Below are 16,339 nucleotides of genomic sequence, written 5' to 3'. Positions count from 1 at the left end.
GCCCCAGGCCGTGGGACGTCAGCATTGGCAGCTGACTGGGGAGGTCTGAGGCTTGACAGCACCTAAATATTGGGCGTAGAGACTTAAAATTGTGGCTAAATAGGTTAGCCCCTTTCTAGATCTCATCCTAGGCTCCCAAAGGCTGAGTTTATTCATCACCCTATGTGCTTTGCTTGCAGCATTGGCTTCCCTGCTTGTCAACATGCCGATTTCTGAATTCTCAGTGCAAAGGAAGCCTTTCATGGTTTGGCATCCTCTTATATGTTTATGCTTCTCAAGATATATTCTCTAGCCAAGTCTTTAAGTTCTTACATTAGTCCCCAAGCCCAGACATCAATCTGTTGCTGATCAGGTCTTTTCACATCATGCTGCTTTTATCTGGAATGCTGTTTTTGATGCTTCCAGGGAAGCTCTGGCTGATGTTTTTAAGAATGTGGTTGATTTTTTTTTTCCTTTTTGTTTAAAATGACACTTGAGCACAGCTATTTCTTTTAACCTTTTGCTTTTACTGTAAGACTTTAGCAAGAAATTTGCCTTATAAATGCTATTATACTGGGGAGGTCCTGATTTGCATCTTTGTCCTTGGATAGTGTAGAGGCAGCACAGGGGTCCACAAGCAGAGAGAGATTGATTTTTTTTTTCCCCTTTTATAGTCTACAATAAAAAGTTTCTTTAAAGGGGAAGAAAAGAAGGGCACGTGCTTAATACTGAAGAAAAGCCTGCTTGTGCTTGATGCATTGGAGAAACAGTTCAAGAACACTTCATCCTCCTGCAACTATTTCCCGCACTTCTGCCAAGGTTAGGGAAACCTTGGGTTAGCTGCCGTCTGAATAACACAGGCTGGTATCAGTCTGAACAAGTTCAGCTGACTGCTTAGATTTTCGTCTTTATTCTTCCTCCTGTTGTCTCCCGACTTTGGCAAATAGAAATCACCTTCGTCTTTGGGGGAGGCCTCAGCCTGAAAGCACCCAGCAAAGAGAATTCCCCGAGAGATGCTGTCTGTGGGGTCAAGGTCCTTCCATTGAGTCCCCCAACTCGGCTGTACTGGTGATCAGCCAGCTGTCATGAAAACGAGACTCTGTCGATCAGCATGGTCTGGGACCAGGTGGGTCAGAAAACACAACAGCATAGTCTGATAGATAACTGAAAAATTAGACCAACAAAAACAAATGCAAGAAAGATCCAACCCTGCCCCTCACATGTAAACTCCCATTTTTTCACACCAGTGAAGAAAGAAACAAAGTGGCAGAAAGCAAAAATATCAGGCAAGTATGACAAACTTTACCTCATTTTTCATTTGATTTTAAATGAAAAACACTGCTGACTAAAACAATCCTTGGATGCCAATTGTTTTTGCACACAGCTCCTCTGACGTGCAAACCAGAAGAGAAGCAGCGCTGGGGTGGAGAACAGACCGATCGAGGGATCCCTGCTCTGAACAGCTGCGGGACACCCAGGCCAGCACAACTACAAATGGAGAATGCAGTCCTGCCCTTCATGCTTGCTTCGGGTTGCCTCTTACAGCGGGAACCAGCTCTTTCATTGTCCTTTTGCACTGCTTCAGATCTAAGGTCTAGATCAACCAAAGGACTGAAAACAGTATTTTGTGTCTAATGTACTGGATGATTAACCAGAGTCAAAACCTGAAGCATTAGCTTAAATTTAAACTCTTAATTTTTTTTTTTTAAACTAACAAATATATCTGGAGGACCTCATGCAGAAATGGCTTGGGTCAGATCATTACATCATGGAGTATAAGCTCAAATGGGCTTTGACAGAGTTACAACTGTTCTTATCACCATGGAGCTGCCCCAGCGTTTGTGCAGAGACAACAATACTCTCCTGAACTCATTCTGTGTATCTTATAGTGAGAGCCACCTGAGTAAACCTGACCTGCTGGTTCATGGAAAATAAGACAAAAATACAGCAAATTCCTCCTCTAATGGTTGTCGTCTTTGTAACAAGGATCAAGCTAATCACTGCTTTCTCTCACAGGACCATGATCTGGGCCTAATTGTAAGAGCTGCAGTCATTTAGAGATGGAAAATGGAGAACATGGGGATGGGGAAGAGCTTGAGTGCTTCAGCAGATAAAGGAGAGCAACTCCTTCTTCTGTATGCTCCCTTGGGGAAACTGCTGAAGACACATTACCATGGCTACCTACTTCGGCAAACAAGTCTTTTTTCAGATATTTTGTGGCAGCAAAACGGACCCCGGTGAAGGCTTTCTTCTTCTTCTCTCTTCCATGAAGAGATGCCAGCAGTGGTTCCTGCTGGCCAGCCCACCTCCTCCCATGGTGACTGCACTCACCAGCCCCTCAAAAATCCTCTGTGGACCTGGGGCTGCTCTGCCTCTTCTGCCTGGGGGCTGCTTTCCACTGCACTGGCAAAACCCTGGAGATGAGCTACCAAAAACCCTGCCACAGCTGTGGGGGGCTGTCTGGCAAAGGGCCTGGGCCCTGCTGTGCTGGGGGAAAGCTCAGAGGTGGGAAACAGTGGGAGAAAGACCAAGGGGATCAGGGGAAGAGCATAGGTTTATTGGGGAGGAGGCGCCCGGAGGGAATGGGGTGCACTTCATGATTGTCAAGTCTATTTTATGATACGTCTTTTTTTTTTTTTTCCTTTCTGAACAACTGTGGTTAGAAATACCCTAATTGGCAGTAATACAGTTAATGACTAGTAACTGGCAACTACATGGGCAGCTGGCCAGGACAGTGAGGGGCACGGAGAGCCGAGGAGCCGTGGCGGTGCTCCTCACCCAGCCCGCCGCAGGGTGCACCCCACGCTGCGTGGCGGGTGGCTTTGCCCAAGCGGCCCCTTTGCTGGGCAGCGGCAGGGCCGAAACGGGGGGGCTGGCCGCCAACAGCTGCAATCGCCCTGCGGCCCCATCCTGGGGCATCCCACCTGCAAAGAGCGGCTCTGGGTTCCTCACAGCGCTGCTTAACTCCTCTGCAAACAGCGTTCGTAAATCCCCCCCGTGACCCCCAAGCGCGGCAGTTTGGGATGCGGGAGGAGAGCCCCACTGCCTGCCTCCACCAGCTCTGCCCGGCAGCCCCAGCCCTGCGGTACTCACGCTCCACCCCACGAGCCAAGCGACTTCATTGAACACATACTCATTTAAGGATTACTCTGACGTTGCTCATTTCGAGGTCAATTATTGACTTGAATCCTGTTAAAGTTTAACACAAATATGCTACTATATCACCTGTACATATATTACGATAATTATATGGTTACAAAATTCTATTCAAATACTAGGGAAACTAGCTACTGCTGGAAAATAAAGGCTCACAGACTGCTCTGAAGCCCATGGAAAGAAATAAAAAGATTCCTTTTACCTTTGTATCAGCTTCATGAATAATTGATTTAGATTATTAAAAGCACCTACAAATTCATTACTCTGCAGTTAAAATCTTTGCTTCCTAAAAATGTTTTGCCTAAACTTATCAAAGAGGGGGGTAGAGGATAAGCAGAGAAAGGAAAGGCATCGTATCATAAGCAGCTTGTAAAGCTACAAACAACATGAGAATAATTTTTTTCTTTTTTCTTTTTTTTTTTTTTAAAAAGGCACTGCTAACTTTTTCACATTTTAGCAAACTTTTCAATTAGGATTTCTTCCTGGCTATTTAAATATGCTTAAAGTAATGATTTTCTGTAATTTGTCTTTTTCCTTTGGAAACATACCGTGCTATTGTCAGCTTTAAAAAAGAAGCAATTTTCTGACTTTTGAGATTGAGCAGGTCATGGAAAAATTACTACTGTGGGAACCTATAATTAAATAGAAAATGCAGCTGCACTTATAAAAAAACTAAAATTAAGTTTATTCTATTAATACTTGATTCTAGAATTGTATTTGACTCTTCAGACACAGGTCTTAGCTGGAACTGTACCTTACCTGCAGACCATCACTAGCTGCACAGCTACTTGCAAAAGCAGACATGATATAATATGTACAAACATATTGCCAATTATTTGCTGTTCATCTGAATCAGATTCAGTATAGCATGATAGTCATTTACACATGTAGTCCCTTTCTTTCCTCTTTTCCTAGTATTAGCACTACATCTTTGGGTGTTGTTTTTTCTTTTTAAGGAACTCAATTAAAATAAATCTACGTAAAATCAGGAATGTTTATTATAAATTTAACTAGAAAAAAGAAGTACAGAAAGGGACTTTTGATCAAAATTATGTAGTACATCTGAATTGAATGAAGATCTCTTCCCAGCATTTGACTAGTCATGAAATGGAGACAAGATTCTACACAATACCATGATACAAAACCAGGCTTCATGTATATATAAAGAAAATTTATTATAGTTCCCGACTGAATGTTTACACAGTACCAGATACAGGCTTTGAATTAAATTCTAAATTAAAATATTAAAAAAAAAAAAAAATTGTGGCCCACAATAGATTTTAAAACACCTAAAATGAACAAGATTAACAAAAACCTCGTTGAGAAAATAAGGTACAGACATGTTGACTAACAATTCATAAGACTTGTTCTGACGTCTGATGATAAAAAATACTTGCACAGAAACCTTAAAAGAACTATAAAAAATTAGAAGGCCAAATCAGTCTCAAATAACAGTATTAATTTTATTTAATAATAGTAATAAGAATAGCATTTTTTAAATAATTGCATTTAGGATGACCGCCTTTCGTGATTTTCTAGAGTAATAATCAGTGAGATTCCACAACCCGTCCTTGTTGCATGATATTATACAAATTACTAAATACAAATGTTCTTTTATATATTATACAATAATTTGTAAAACCGTATTTCCTTTAAACCTCCACTAATTCACTAAGTTTGAGAGTTGTTTTTTTTCTTTTAATAAATAGGAAGGAAATTTTCCATAGTCTTTTCACAAAGTCAATCATTTTCACACATCCAGCTTTCTGTGTTATTATAAAGAATATAACTAAAGCCATATAGTTTATATAAATGTCTATAACCTATTTATTACATATAAGAAGCTGAAATCTTTTCTTCATGTGCAAACTCAACTTCACTATTTTTAATACACTTACGTATTATATCTAACACAGCTATCCACAACTACTGGGAGAATGAAAACAGCGTATCAGAAATGGTAAAACAAAAGGATTTGTGAAGAAACATTATACACAACCTGGGGAAGATTTTTTTTTTTTTCCCCTTTCAGAAATGACTTGTGAGCGACAGTGTCATTGCAGAGAAAACCCACAAAACCTATATCATTGCATACACTGCTTTATTAAGGCAGCCAGAAGTGATCCTAAGAACCAGCAGTATAATTATTTCAATTTCACATATACGGCTTGCTTTCTCTCAGCTGCCTGCTTGGTCAGTGGCATGATTTTTGTTTTTTTCGCTACATGCCGTGGAGCTGGGTTTCTATTTTCCAGCTGCATATATTCCATGGAGGAAAGGAAAACTGATCCATGAAGTTCCTATTTGCATAACGCGCAGAAACATCTGTCACAAGATTCTTGTTGGTGGATTGAAGCATCAGGAGATACTGCCGTTGATCATCTGCCCTTAATAATATTGAATTCTTTTTCTGTCAATAGGAGCTCTGAGTGAGGCTGTTAAAGGAGGCAGAGAAAAGAGAGAATTCGATCAGCGAAGACATATTCTTACTATTACTTGAAATGAATGATTGGTTACATGATGCTGTCTCGCACAAACACTCAGAAATGAGGTCTGCCCCAGGATCAGCAAATGCCCTGTTCCATCTGATATCAGTTCTTTGCAAATACAGATCTTATAAAGGTGTATGGTGATTTAATCAGCATCCTGCAGTTGCGTACAATGCACAGCAGCTTTTTTTGTTAAACTTTATGCAATGAATGATCTGTGGTAGCAGGGCTAACATTAGAAAGTGCTCAATCTGCAGTGCTGTTTTGAGTTTTGATTTCAGTTTAGGGAATCAAATAAAAAAATCTCGAAGAAGACTTATCTGTGTCTCAGATCAGGAAAATCTTCATTCTGTTTCTGCATGTATACATAATGCATGTCTACAGTCATAAATATCAGGTGGAGCAGCCAATTCATTCATACAGAATACATAAATAGAATAGAAACTCAGTGAAATATAATAGCAACTATTTAAAAAACAGAATTACTATGCTAGGTCAAGTGTTATTTCTAAAATCACTAAAAGTACTTTTGGTAATATACAAGATTCATATTTCTATGTTACATTTTGCTCTTTTTTACTACAGACTTTTTAAAATTCACTAGCTCTGTTGATATAATTGTATAAACAGATTTTAGGCTGGCCTCCTCTCACACCACTGAGAGTCAGAAATCAGTCTAACCTACGGCATGCAGCGCAAACAAAGTGCTCTTCTCAGCTCGTGTGTTTTGTGGAGTTTAACAGCCAAACTGAGAGGAAAAGAAAGTTTCTTCACATTTACTGTCTACTTATGTCAGAAGTAGCATGAAGGTGATCGATACAGCACTACTCTCTCTGTTTTCCGCCAACAGCTCCAAGATAGCCAGCTTCCTAAGCTAGGTCAGCAGAGATTAATATCACATTAGTAACATCTCATTCATCATTGTCATTGTAAAACAAAAAGGCTTTAGATATTTCTTATTCATAGCTGATCTCTGTAACATGCATGCATGCTTCCCCCACCCTGGCTCCTTCACACATTCACAGATACCTCAATTCAGCTGAAAATGTCTGGGTGCAGGAAATACCTGCTTGGGAGGGTAGCACAACAGGGTCACAGTATATTGTGAAACAAACAGTTGTAAAAAAAAAAAAAAAAAAAAAACCTGCAGCAGCAGGAGTGATCTTTGCTTCCATACACATATTTGTATAAAAAGTTTCTCTGGCAGTGGTTCACCAGCAGGCAGTAATCAGCTAAGATACTTCTTTGTAATTTTTCTGTTTCATAAATAATACAGGAGTTTACTAACAGGAAGTTTGTGGGAAGCAACAGTAAACAGTCTAGCAATCCATCTGTTATTGCGGAATGCAAGAAAGCTGAATCAGATTCTCTGCAAGTGGACTATTTTCGTTGTTTGTGGTAACAAAGATGTGTGGGAAATGGGCATTTAGAGTCATTATTAATGTGAACTCTTGCAGACCTCCTTTCTCCCTTGCCTTGTGCAAAGGGATGGCTGGGTACGATTTCAGCAAGAAGCTCCAGTTCTTCAATGGCTACAGGGCACCTTGTAATAAACTTGAGCAAAAAGGACAAGGCAGTTGTATCAGATGTGAAATATTCAGGTGACAGTTACAAAGAGAATTTTGCTTCCTCGAAACCAGTCTTGGAAAGAATGACTGCTAAATTAAAACACACACAAACTCCTGTTAGCATCTTCCTCAGCCTCAAGGTATTTATCAGGAAGAAATTGAAGGAACCTGGAGTAGGAGGAAAGGAAATAAGGAAAAATAAGGTAATGATGGAAGTTGTACTGACAGGCTTTCTGTGCCAGCACAAGTAGAGAGTCAAGCAAGGGTGAAAAAAAAAGCTAGTATCTTTCCTGAAGACAGGCTGTTCTGCTGGCATTCGTCCACCCTTGATATATTGCTTATGAATAGAAGGCTAGAAAGAGAGCGGGGGCAGGCGTGTAAATTAGTCACTACTACTACAAAAGCAAGGTTTCTTTGCCAGCGGCAACACGGTGTCTCACCTCAAAGATTAATTTGTAGCACTGAAAGTGTGTACGTCCAAGATAAAAAGTTGTGCTGCCAAATGAGAGTCAGAAGCCTAAGTATAGGATTATATCCTGTGCTAACTAGGAATAATTTCACTTTAACAAGCTAACAAATTCTGCTTATTCACAATATGTCTGAATATTACACATGGCACTTGGTTTAGAAGAGACGATAAATACACAGAAAACCTCTGTCCGAAACAAAACCTGCTAAAAAGATGTAGGAAGTTGTCGAGAAACGGAAATGTCAAATTACTGGGCACGATATCAGCTAATTGTTGTGCATTTAATAAACTGGGGGCAGTAGCGCAAAACTGCCCCGCAGTAAGAACAATTTTCACTAGGATACTCTTCATGTCAGAGTTTTAATCCTCACAAAGTCTTTACAATGGCAAGCTAATGTGCTTTGGAGCCAGCCGAAACCTCGCATGTTGGCAGCCTGATAACGACTGTGACGCACGTAGGACCACGAAGGTGACGGGCTTGCTGAGGCCCGGGGACCCGGGAGCGGGGGTTGCCGTTCTCGAAACGGGAGAGCGGCCGGGGGGAGCGGCCGGAGCCCGCGGCCGCTCAGGCCTTCCCTCGGGGAGGCCGCTCCCCGCCGCCTGACAAGGCTGCCATCTCCTGGCTTCCCTCTTTAAACCGGCTCCGACCGGCAGGGAAGAAGGCCTCGCGCTAGGGAAAACGCCCCTCCCTGGCACAGGGATTCGGAAGCGGATTTCGGGGGGAGGGGGGCAGAGCGGTGCGGGCTCACCCCCACCCCACCCCACCCCGGCCGGTTGTAGCACCGGGAAACGGAGGAGCAGCCACACGCGTATCTCTCCTTTCACCTTCCACCTTCCCCAGCCCCCCCGCCACGTCCTGTCCAGCAAAGCCCAGGCACAAACACTTTCCCAAACAAAACAGCAACGCTTCCCACCCCCCCATCCCCCCCCCGCCCAGGGGAACGCTGCTGCCTGGGGTGCCCCGAAGGTGCGGGACATCCCTGGCGCTGGCCTTCTGGCTGAGGGGTTTGCTCCCCTACCCGCGCGCGGTGTGAGCAGCTGAGGCGGCGGCTCGGAGGTATTTGAGAGCCAGGGAGGCAGCGGGGAGCACACGGCGGGAGCTTGAAACCTGAGGGCTCGGAGGGAGGGAGGGCGGGCTGAGCGCCTCGCAGCCCCCCGCCGCCGCCCGCCGGAGCGCCCGGCGGCAGCCGGCCCGCCGCGCTCCCGAAGGGATTTGCTGCCCCCTGCCGGCCGGCTGCGCGCACTGCGGCCCGCCGGGCGGCCGTTACGCGCTGGCGAGGCGGCCGTTACCTCACCTCCTGGCGAGGTGGCCGTTACCCGCTGGGGAGGCGGCCGTTACCCGCCCCGTGGAGGCTGCGCTGCCCCCCTCCAGCGAGCAGGGCGAGGGGAGGCCGGCCTCCCACCGCTGCCTCGGCGTGGGGCTGCCCGTGCTGGCCGGCATGATTTTTCCAGAGGAAACATGAACTATCCGAACGCCTGCAGCCACCTGCTGAGCCACTGATACAACACGGAGAAGCTCCGCAGAGCGGCCTTCACATACAAGCTCTTCGGTCTCACCAGATTTACCTCAGTCTGTGTAATAAAAATCAGGATAGTAAGTGAGGTTTTCAAGGTTTCGCTCTCTGCATAATACTATTGGGGTACTCACATCGGCAAGCGTGTTTTTACAAGACGACGTTGCACCATTGCCACTGCAGCAGATACTGACAATTTCATTATTATTCCCTGAAGTAGTAAAAGACGTTACCTAATAACTGTGCAGTGTAGTTAAAAATTCAGCATCATCTATGCCAATTACACCTCAACAATGGGCAGAGTTGCAAAAAAAAAACAGGACGAAGCTTTTGATGATTTTAACACAAACTGGTGGAAAAGCCTGGAAATCCTTTTTTTTGAACCATCAATATCTGAATCTATAATGTCCATGACTGCATAGGACCTGTCCTTTCCTCACACAAAAGCCCACCAGAAGTGAGTCACACAGCACTGCCACTCTACTGCAAGTTTCCCATATGGGTACACAATGGTCTTGGATCACTGACACAGGCAGTAGAAGTGAACCTGTCAAAATGTGGTTTAGTAAAGCTGTGGCATTACCTCTTGTGACTGTCTCCAGCTGCAGCCCAGCACTGGAAACATCAAGTCTTTCAAGCCTTTTTTTTTTTTTTTTTTGAGTATGGTAAGACTTGCTACTGCTCCTGACTGGTCTAATGCCTGCTCTTACCTTGTGAGCATTCACCTCCAAGTGACAAAGCACAGCTGTATGATTTTATTGCTCTAAGGACCAAGAAGGATACCTTATTTCTTAGCATCTAAATCTCATCCACTCCTGCACAGTTAAAGAGATGTGCCACTGAGCCAGGTCTACGGCAAAAAACATTGCACAGTAAGAATGGGTGCTGTTTTGTTACAATTTTGTTGTTCTGCCTGTGTTTCACTTGTTTGGTTAGAGTAGAGCTTGAGGGCATTCCATTTATTTCTGCATCGTGATGCAGTTGATTTCAATACTCACCAGTGTATCAGCACGGCCTAGGTACTAAGCGTGAGGTAGCTATGATGGTCTGGGGCTCCACCTAGGCACAGACAGCCTCTCCGCAGGAGCAGCTCACTTGAACATGGCATGCACTGATGCACATAGTTCTCCTATTTCTGTAATCAAAATGAGTCACAGCAAGCTCAGGAATCCGGTGTACTGTTGCAAGAAACTGCCATGATGAAGGGTCTTGATGGTACTTCTCCTGGGTATCCACTGGTGTGCATGCTTGTGCAACCCTGGCTTTTCTGCTCCAGGTACCCAGCAAAAAACCACCAAGCAAGTGTTTGATGTTATGGACATTTGTGCACCACAGGAATTATAAATGTGAACTAATTGCAGGCTAGCAAAATGGTCTCAACACTGACCAGTCTGGACACAAAGCCTTCCTCTCTGGGAAGAGCATGATGAATGAACTAGTTATTTATGCATTTGTCCTGGTTTCAGCCAGGATAGAGTTAATTGTCTTTCTAGTAGCTGATATAGTGTTATGTCTTAGATTCAGTATGAGAAGAATGTTGATAACACACTGATGTTTTCGATTGTTGCCAAGTAATGTTTAGACTAAGTCAAAGATTTTTTCAGCTTCTCATGCCCAGCCAGCAAGAAGGCTGGAGGGGCACAAGAAGTTGGGAGGGGACACAGCCAGGGCAGCTGACCCAAACTGGCCAAAGGGCTATTCCATACAATGTCACGTCATGTGCAGTATATAAACTGGGGGGAGTTGGCCTGGGGAGGATCGCGGCTCGGGAACTAACTGGGCATCGGTCAGCGAGTGGTGAGCAATTGCATTGTGTATCACTTGGTTTGTACATTCTGATGCTTTTATTAGTATTGTCATTTCATTATGGTTACTATCATTATTATTTTCTTCCTTTCTGTTCTATTAAACTGTACTTATCTCAACCCACAAGTTTTACCTTTTTCCTTCCAATTCTCTCTCCCATCCCACTGGGTGGGGGGAAGTGAGTAAGCAGCTGTGTGGTGCTTAGTTGCTGGCTGGGGGTTAAACCACAGCAGCATTGAACAAAATCCCTTCCACAGGGAGCCTGAGTCACTTTAACACTTTGCGAGTTTACCATATAGCACATCAACAGATCAGATGCAAGACTCCACTCAGCTTCACTGCTACAACCTAGTCAAGTCCCTGAAAATCAGAGATCAAACACCCCAAGAAAAACTCTCTGAGCTGTGATCCCTGCTGCATCTGTGAGGTACTGCCAGTGTCTCCTCTGCACAACTTGCCATCACTGGAGGGATCGGAGCTGTTACGGTCTCCCCATTGATTGCAGTTTGGAGGCAGGCTGTCTTTCACTCACTCACTCCTGACCAGCCTTGCCAGACATCTTGGCTCCAGTCTGCCAACAGAAGAATCTAGCATTGGGTGCAACCTGTGCCATTACATATCTGGATTTCCTGGCAGAGGGCTACTAGGAGTGTTATCCAGTGGATCCAACAGATCAAAACAGATCTGGCAGATCTCATCTCTTTCCCAAGGCTCTAAGGGAGAAAGTGACATCTCCACAAGCATGCCTAACCTTCACCTCCAAAATGCCAAGCTCTTGGTTCCCACTGCAATGGAGTGTAACAACACAAAGGCTCACACTGTAGTAGATGGTAGGAAACTTGGATTCTGACCACTTTTGGGGAGCCTGCCTTTACAACTATGTTGGGTCTTTCCCCAGACCTCACCTCCAGGTAGCAAAAATAAGACTACTTCATGTCCTCCTTTTACATGCGAATCCTCTCTTTCAGACACATTGGCTCAAGCTGCCATTCCCTGTGAGAGTCTCTGCTCAGACAGGTTTATGCCCCCCCGTGGTGAGCTCTCAGGATGCCTCCTGTCTGCCTCTCACACCTTCCATAGCAGTCGGTGCTCCTCTCAGCTATAATCCCTGCGGTACCTGAAAGCAGGAACTTTCCTCAGGGGCCAGAAGCTGTATTCAGAGTTTTGACGGAGCCTGTGAGAGCTGGGTACCTCTCCGTAGGCATTCAGAAGGCACAAATGCAGCAGATTTGATTCCCTGATGCAAGGTCACTTTGCCATCATAACTACAGAAATGAATGGTCAAACTCCTCCTTGCCAGACTTCCTCCATCCAATGGGGCTACACTACAGAAGACATATTTTCCTACAGGGATTAAAAGTCCTTTTCAAAGTCCAGTTGCCTCAGTAGGATGAATCAATCTGTATTTTATGACACTCCTGTTCCTGCTATTTCTCTTGTGTTTGGAGGTGAACTCTTGCTGAAAACCAGCAGCACCATTATGTTAGCCCACCAATTAAAAGGCATATAGACAGGGACCTTAGAAATTGATCACAGACTGGAACCTTTGCCCAGATTTATTGAGTCATGATGCTAATTTATTTCCCCTTTACCAGGGGAAATCCTGTCTCTACAGTTACCTTTTCACTCCAGTTTTGTGCCCAGCTCAGTTACCTGATTCTTACTATTTTCTCTCATCCTGTTCATGGTGACCAAAACCACTTTATCCATGGAAAAGTATTTCATATGGCTTTGAAGCTAGTGAGGCTAATTTAAAACACACACGTGGGCACACACACGCATGCGTGCGTGCGTAAATATGCGCGTGCACACACACACACACACAGAGGCGTGATTAAAATTCAGCCCAGGAAGAAAATTGTGAACAGGAAAACACAAGTGTTGCTCATTGCTCAGAATCAGGATGCTGTGCAGCAGGTAGCAAAGCAAAGCCTTACCATAAACACCTGGAAAAACAGATGTTGAGAGGGTGTGAGCTGGAGCTGGGGAATCACACAGTTCTCCTTTATCTTGCATAATTCTAGGCAACACTGGGCAAAACTGGCCGTAGAAAGTCACAGCGCCGCCGGGAGAAGCAGAAAAATCTACCATGGTCTACCAGACAGACTGCAGGCTTGCTAAGACCTTTTCCCAGGAAGGGAGTTTCTCCCATTGTAATGGAAATTTGAGTTAATGGCAAGTAAATGGTAAAGGAAGATTGTCTCCCTGGTCATGTCGATGGAAAAAATGCAGTAGCTCTTGCTGGCATATGCCCTTCAAAAACACATGCTGCTTTGCTGGGAGAGAAACAGAGGGATCATATGTTGTCTTCAAGTGAGGACTTGGGTGGGGTCTGAGCCCCAACATTTCTGACAACCTGGAACTCAGAGATGCTGATAGAGATTGAAAGTGCTCAGCATATAGTTAGAGGTGCACAGAACCCCACAGCACCAGGTCAGAAGACAACTATTTGTTGCTTGACATCAGAGCCTCTTACACAGAGCAGAGAATGAGCAAAATATAAAGGAAACATAAATGCCTTTGAGCCTACAAGGAAGATCTGGAGAATAGTGTCAGTGGTTTGCAGGGTTAGGAGTGGAAAAGTCTTGGTGAACTGTTTCAGGACCTTGGACTCTTGCATGACATTTTCACTTCAGGATGCCCTGTGGAGTAAAGCCACACTCTGGAGACTTACAAAATCCAGGAGGCTGCCCAAACCTGCCTACATTGTCAGATCTTGCCTGAAAGCCACATTAGCATAACACAGCCTGAACGATCCCAGCATGTACTTGCTCAAGCACAGTCCTTCTGCTGTCCATCTCTTTTGTCCCCTGAGAGAAAGCCAGGCAGTTTAGATTCTCTGTCTGATAATCTGTCCTCTTAGGTAAAGCATGAATTGTAATGCTTAAAACCAAACAGAAAATGTAACCAAGTTAGCTAAAATAGGTTAAATTCAAGATAAGTAACTGAAGATTTAGTACACAGTAGCAAACAACAGGGACCAGCAAAGTAGATTTTCCCCGGCACTGATCATTCTTGATTCCTAAAGGCACCAGGAACTGTTTGATGCTTCTGTATCCCTTGTAAAATTAAGATCAATACTGATTTAGACGGTCTTAACGTAGCCAGATCTTAATCCCACCCACTAACCCTCCAGCTCTAGAGACATTTCTGCCATCACGTGCCAAGGGGTATTAGCCCAAAGCATTTAAGTCCTCTGTGGCAGACAGCTTTTGGGAAGAGACTTACCAAAGCAAGGCCCCATGGCTTAGAGATCAGCCCTTCCTCACTTCACCCTTGTCTGCTCAGCTTGCTGTCACATCCTCTCTGAGGTCAGCTCTTTCCCGCCAGCTTTGCCCAAATCTCTCTGCTAGAGATTTAAAATCACTGGAAATTTTCAAGACATCCAAGACAAACAGTCACAGAAAAAGGAACTGGGAAGGGCAAACTATTGGCATACTTGCTGACAGAAACTACATTTTCTTCAGAAAGAGAACTATATCGTTTCCAGCGTGCTTACTCACAGAAAATGCTGCTGGGAATATACCAGAAATTCATGCCTACACATTCTTTACTCTCAAATAATGACAAATATAACTAGCACTAGAGATGCTGAGCACTGATGTGCATTTTCTCCTGTTGGTGGTATAGCTCTAAAATAGGAAAAATAATGTTGAAAGTCCAAGGCATCTATATAGGTGATGTGCATGCATAGAGCTCAGTGCTTAAAGAACGGCATTGTGTTTTATTACCGACAAACAAATAGGCACATTGCTAAAGAACAAGCTTAGGTCATGAATGTAGTATCTCTGTGTGTGGTCTTTATAATGATGTTGACACAGGACAGGGTTAAGGACCTACGATGTGCATACCCAGAATGTGCATATCTATCTACAGTCTACATGAAATATAGTCACTAAAAACTGTGTATTCTGAAATAAAGAAATAGTTACCTGGAAAAATGAAACACAGTAGCAATAATTTTAAATGTTAATCCTAAGCAATGTTTAAAATTAATTTTGTTTTAGAGTGTTCTGACATTTCCAATACAATAGTTCCATACAGAGGCTCAGAGTTTTAAAAAAAAAAAGTATTTTTGCCAGATATTCCCAGCTCTGAGTTCTACCAAAGGCCATCATGAGGTCAGTCTTTGTGATGTTCTCCTTGGAGATTTTTGTCTGCCCTAGCTCTCTGGATATGGTTTTCTGTCTTTGGTCGGTTTTTCTTCCCAGCCCCTCTCATTACATGCAATAATACATCTTCTGTTTCAGTTTGGGGCTATTGTGTAGTGTTCCCCAAGTCACATCTTGGAACTAGAATGCTCAGCTTTCTTCTTATGGCCCCTTTTTTAATTTCCAGCCTTGTTTTGAAAATATCTCCCCCTATCTGGAGTTGCAGACATGTTTACCAATAGTTCTGTTCTTTCTTGAAATATTTCTGGTTTCCATCTATTTCACATCTTCTCTGTCTACATGATAGCAGCAATACCTGCATTTCTGAGTGCTGCCCCTCTGCACCCCTTTCCGTATGTTCTCAATTCTTGCCTCTGCTCCCACACACACACACAGACGAAGTCTCTCCCATCACCTCCGGCAGGAGGGCAGGTACCTACAGCACAGACATTACCTGTTTGAGCTAGTTGCCTGAAGGTGGGCCGTCAGTGCCCGCTTCTGCTCCCGCCTCGGTGTGTCACCCGCACCAGACGCCCTGGCTCCGCGTCACCAGGCTGAAGGCTTTTTCCCGTGCCGGCACAGGAAAGAGGCGTGGGATATAGCTCAAAGCTGCCACTTGGGCGGCAGCGGCTTGCCCCCGGCGCAGCTCTGTGGGCAAGGCTTCCCCGATCGAGCAGCTGCCGTCCGATCCGCCACACCACGGGGCACAGGGAGGGACCCCCAGCCCCGCGGCCGGGGCTCTGCCGCTGCGCGCTCCGCTCCGCGCCGCTGCGCGCCGCCGCCGCCAGAGGGCGGGCGAGGCAAGCGGCCGGGCCCGCCGCCGCCCCGGCGGCCTCCGAGTAGCCCCTTGCAGAACTGCGAGCTGCCTTGGACCGGGCCGTTTCCCCTTTCAACGGGGGATTAACGCCTGAAGTCACACGGGGAAAACACGCCACTAAGAATGTGCAAGTGATCAGTGGAAGTACAGGGGGCCTTCCTCCTCAGAAGGAGCACTTTAGGATTTGCAAGAAAAAAATGAACAGGTAAAAAGGAGTGGACAAGCAGGCGTGCTGCCAAATAAGAGGAAAGAGGCCCGTTACGACGAACCAAAGCTCTGCTAAGGCGTCTATCGTACGCCTCTTGCAGAATCCAGTAGCAAGGCTAGGCATGTATTCTGCGGAACAGAAAGGCAGCATCCAGCATGAGTGAGGCTGAAATGACCACACCT

General features: G+C 44.8%; 1 long non-coding RNA gene across 1 annotated transcript; it reads right to left on the bottom strand.

Annotated features, from left to right (window-relative positions):
- Positions 1-4,202: 4,202 nt before the first annotated feature.
- On the bottom strand, positions 4,203-15,883 carry LOC128144574 (uncharacterized). Its single transcript, XR_008236119.1, has 3 exons — positions 15,587-15,883; positions 14,210-14,330; positions 4,203-5,570 (listed from the first exon to the last, which is right to left on the bottom strand). It is a non-coding gene; the product is annotated as an uncharacterized LOC128144574 (long non-coding RNA).
- Positions 15,884-16,339: the final 456 nt, after the last annotated feature.

This window comes from Harpia harpyja, chromosome 7 (assembly GCF_026419915.1).
Source record: "Harpia harpyja isolate bHarHar1 chromosome 7, bHarHar1 primary haplotype, whole genome shotgun sequence".
NCBI classification, from domain to species: Eukaryota; Metazoa; Chordata; class Aves; order Accipitriformes; family Accipitridae; genus Harpia; species Harpia harpyja.
The sequence above is the reverse complement of the archived record's forward strand: the minus strand, read 5'-3'. Positions and strand labels throughout refer to the sequence as shown.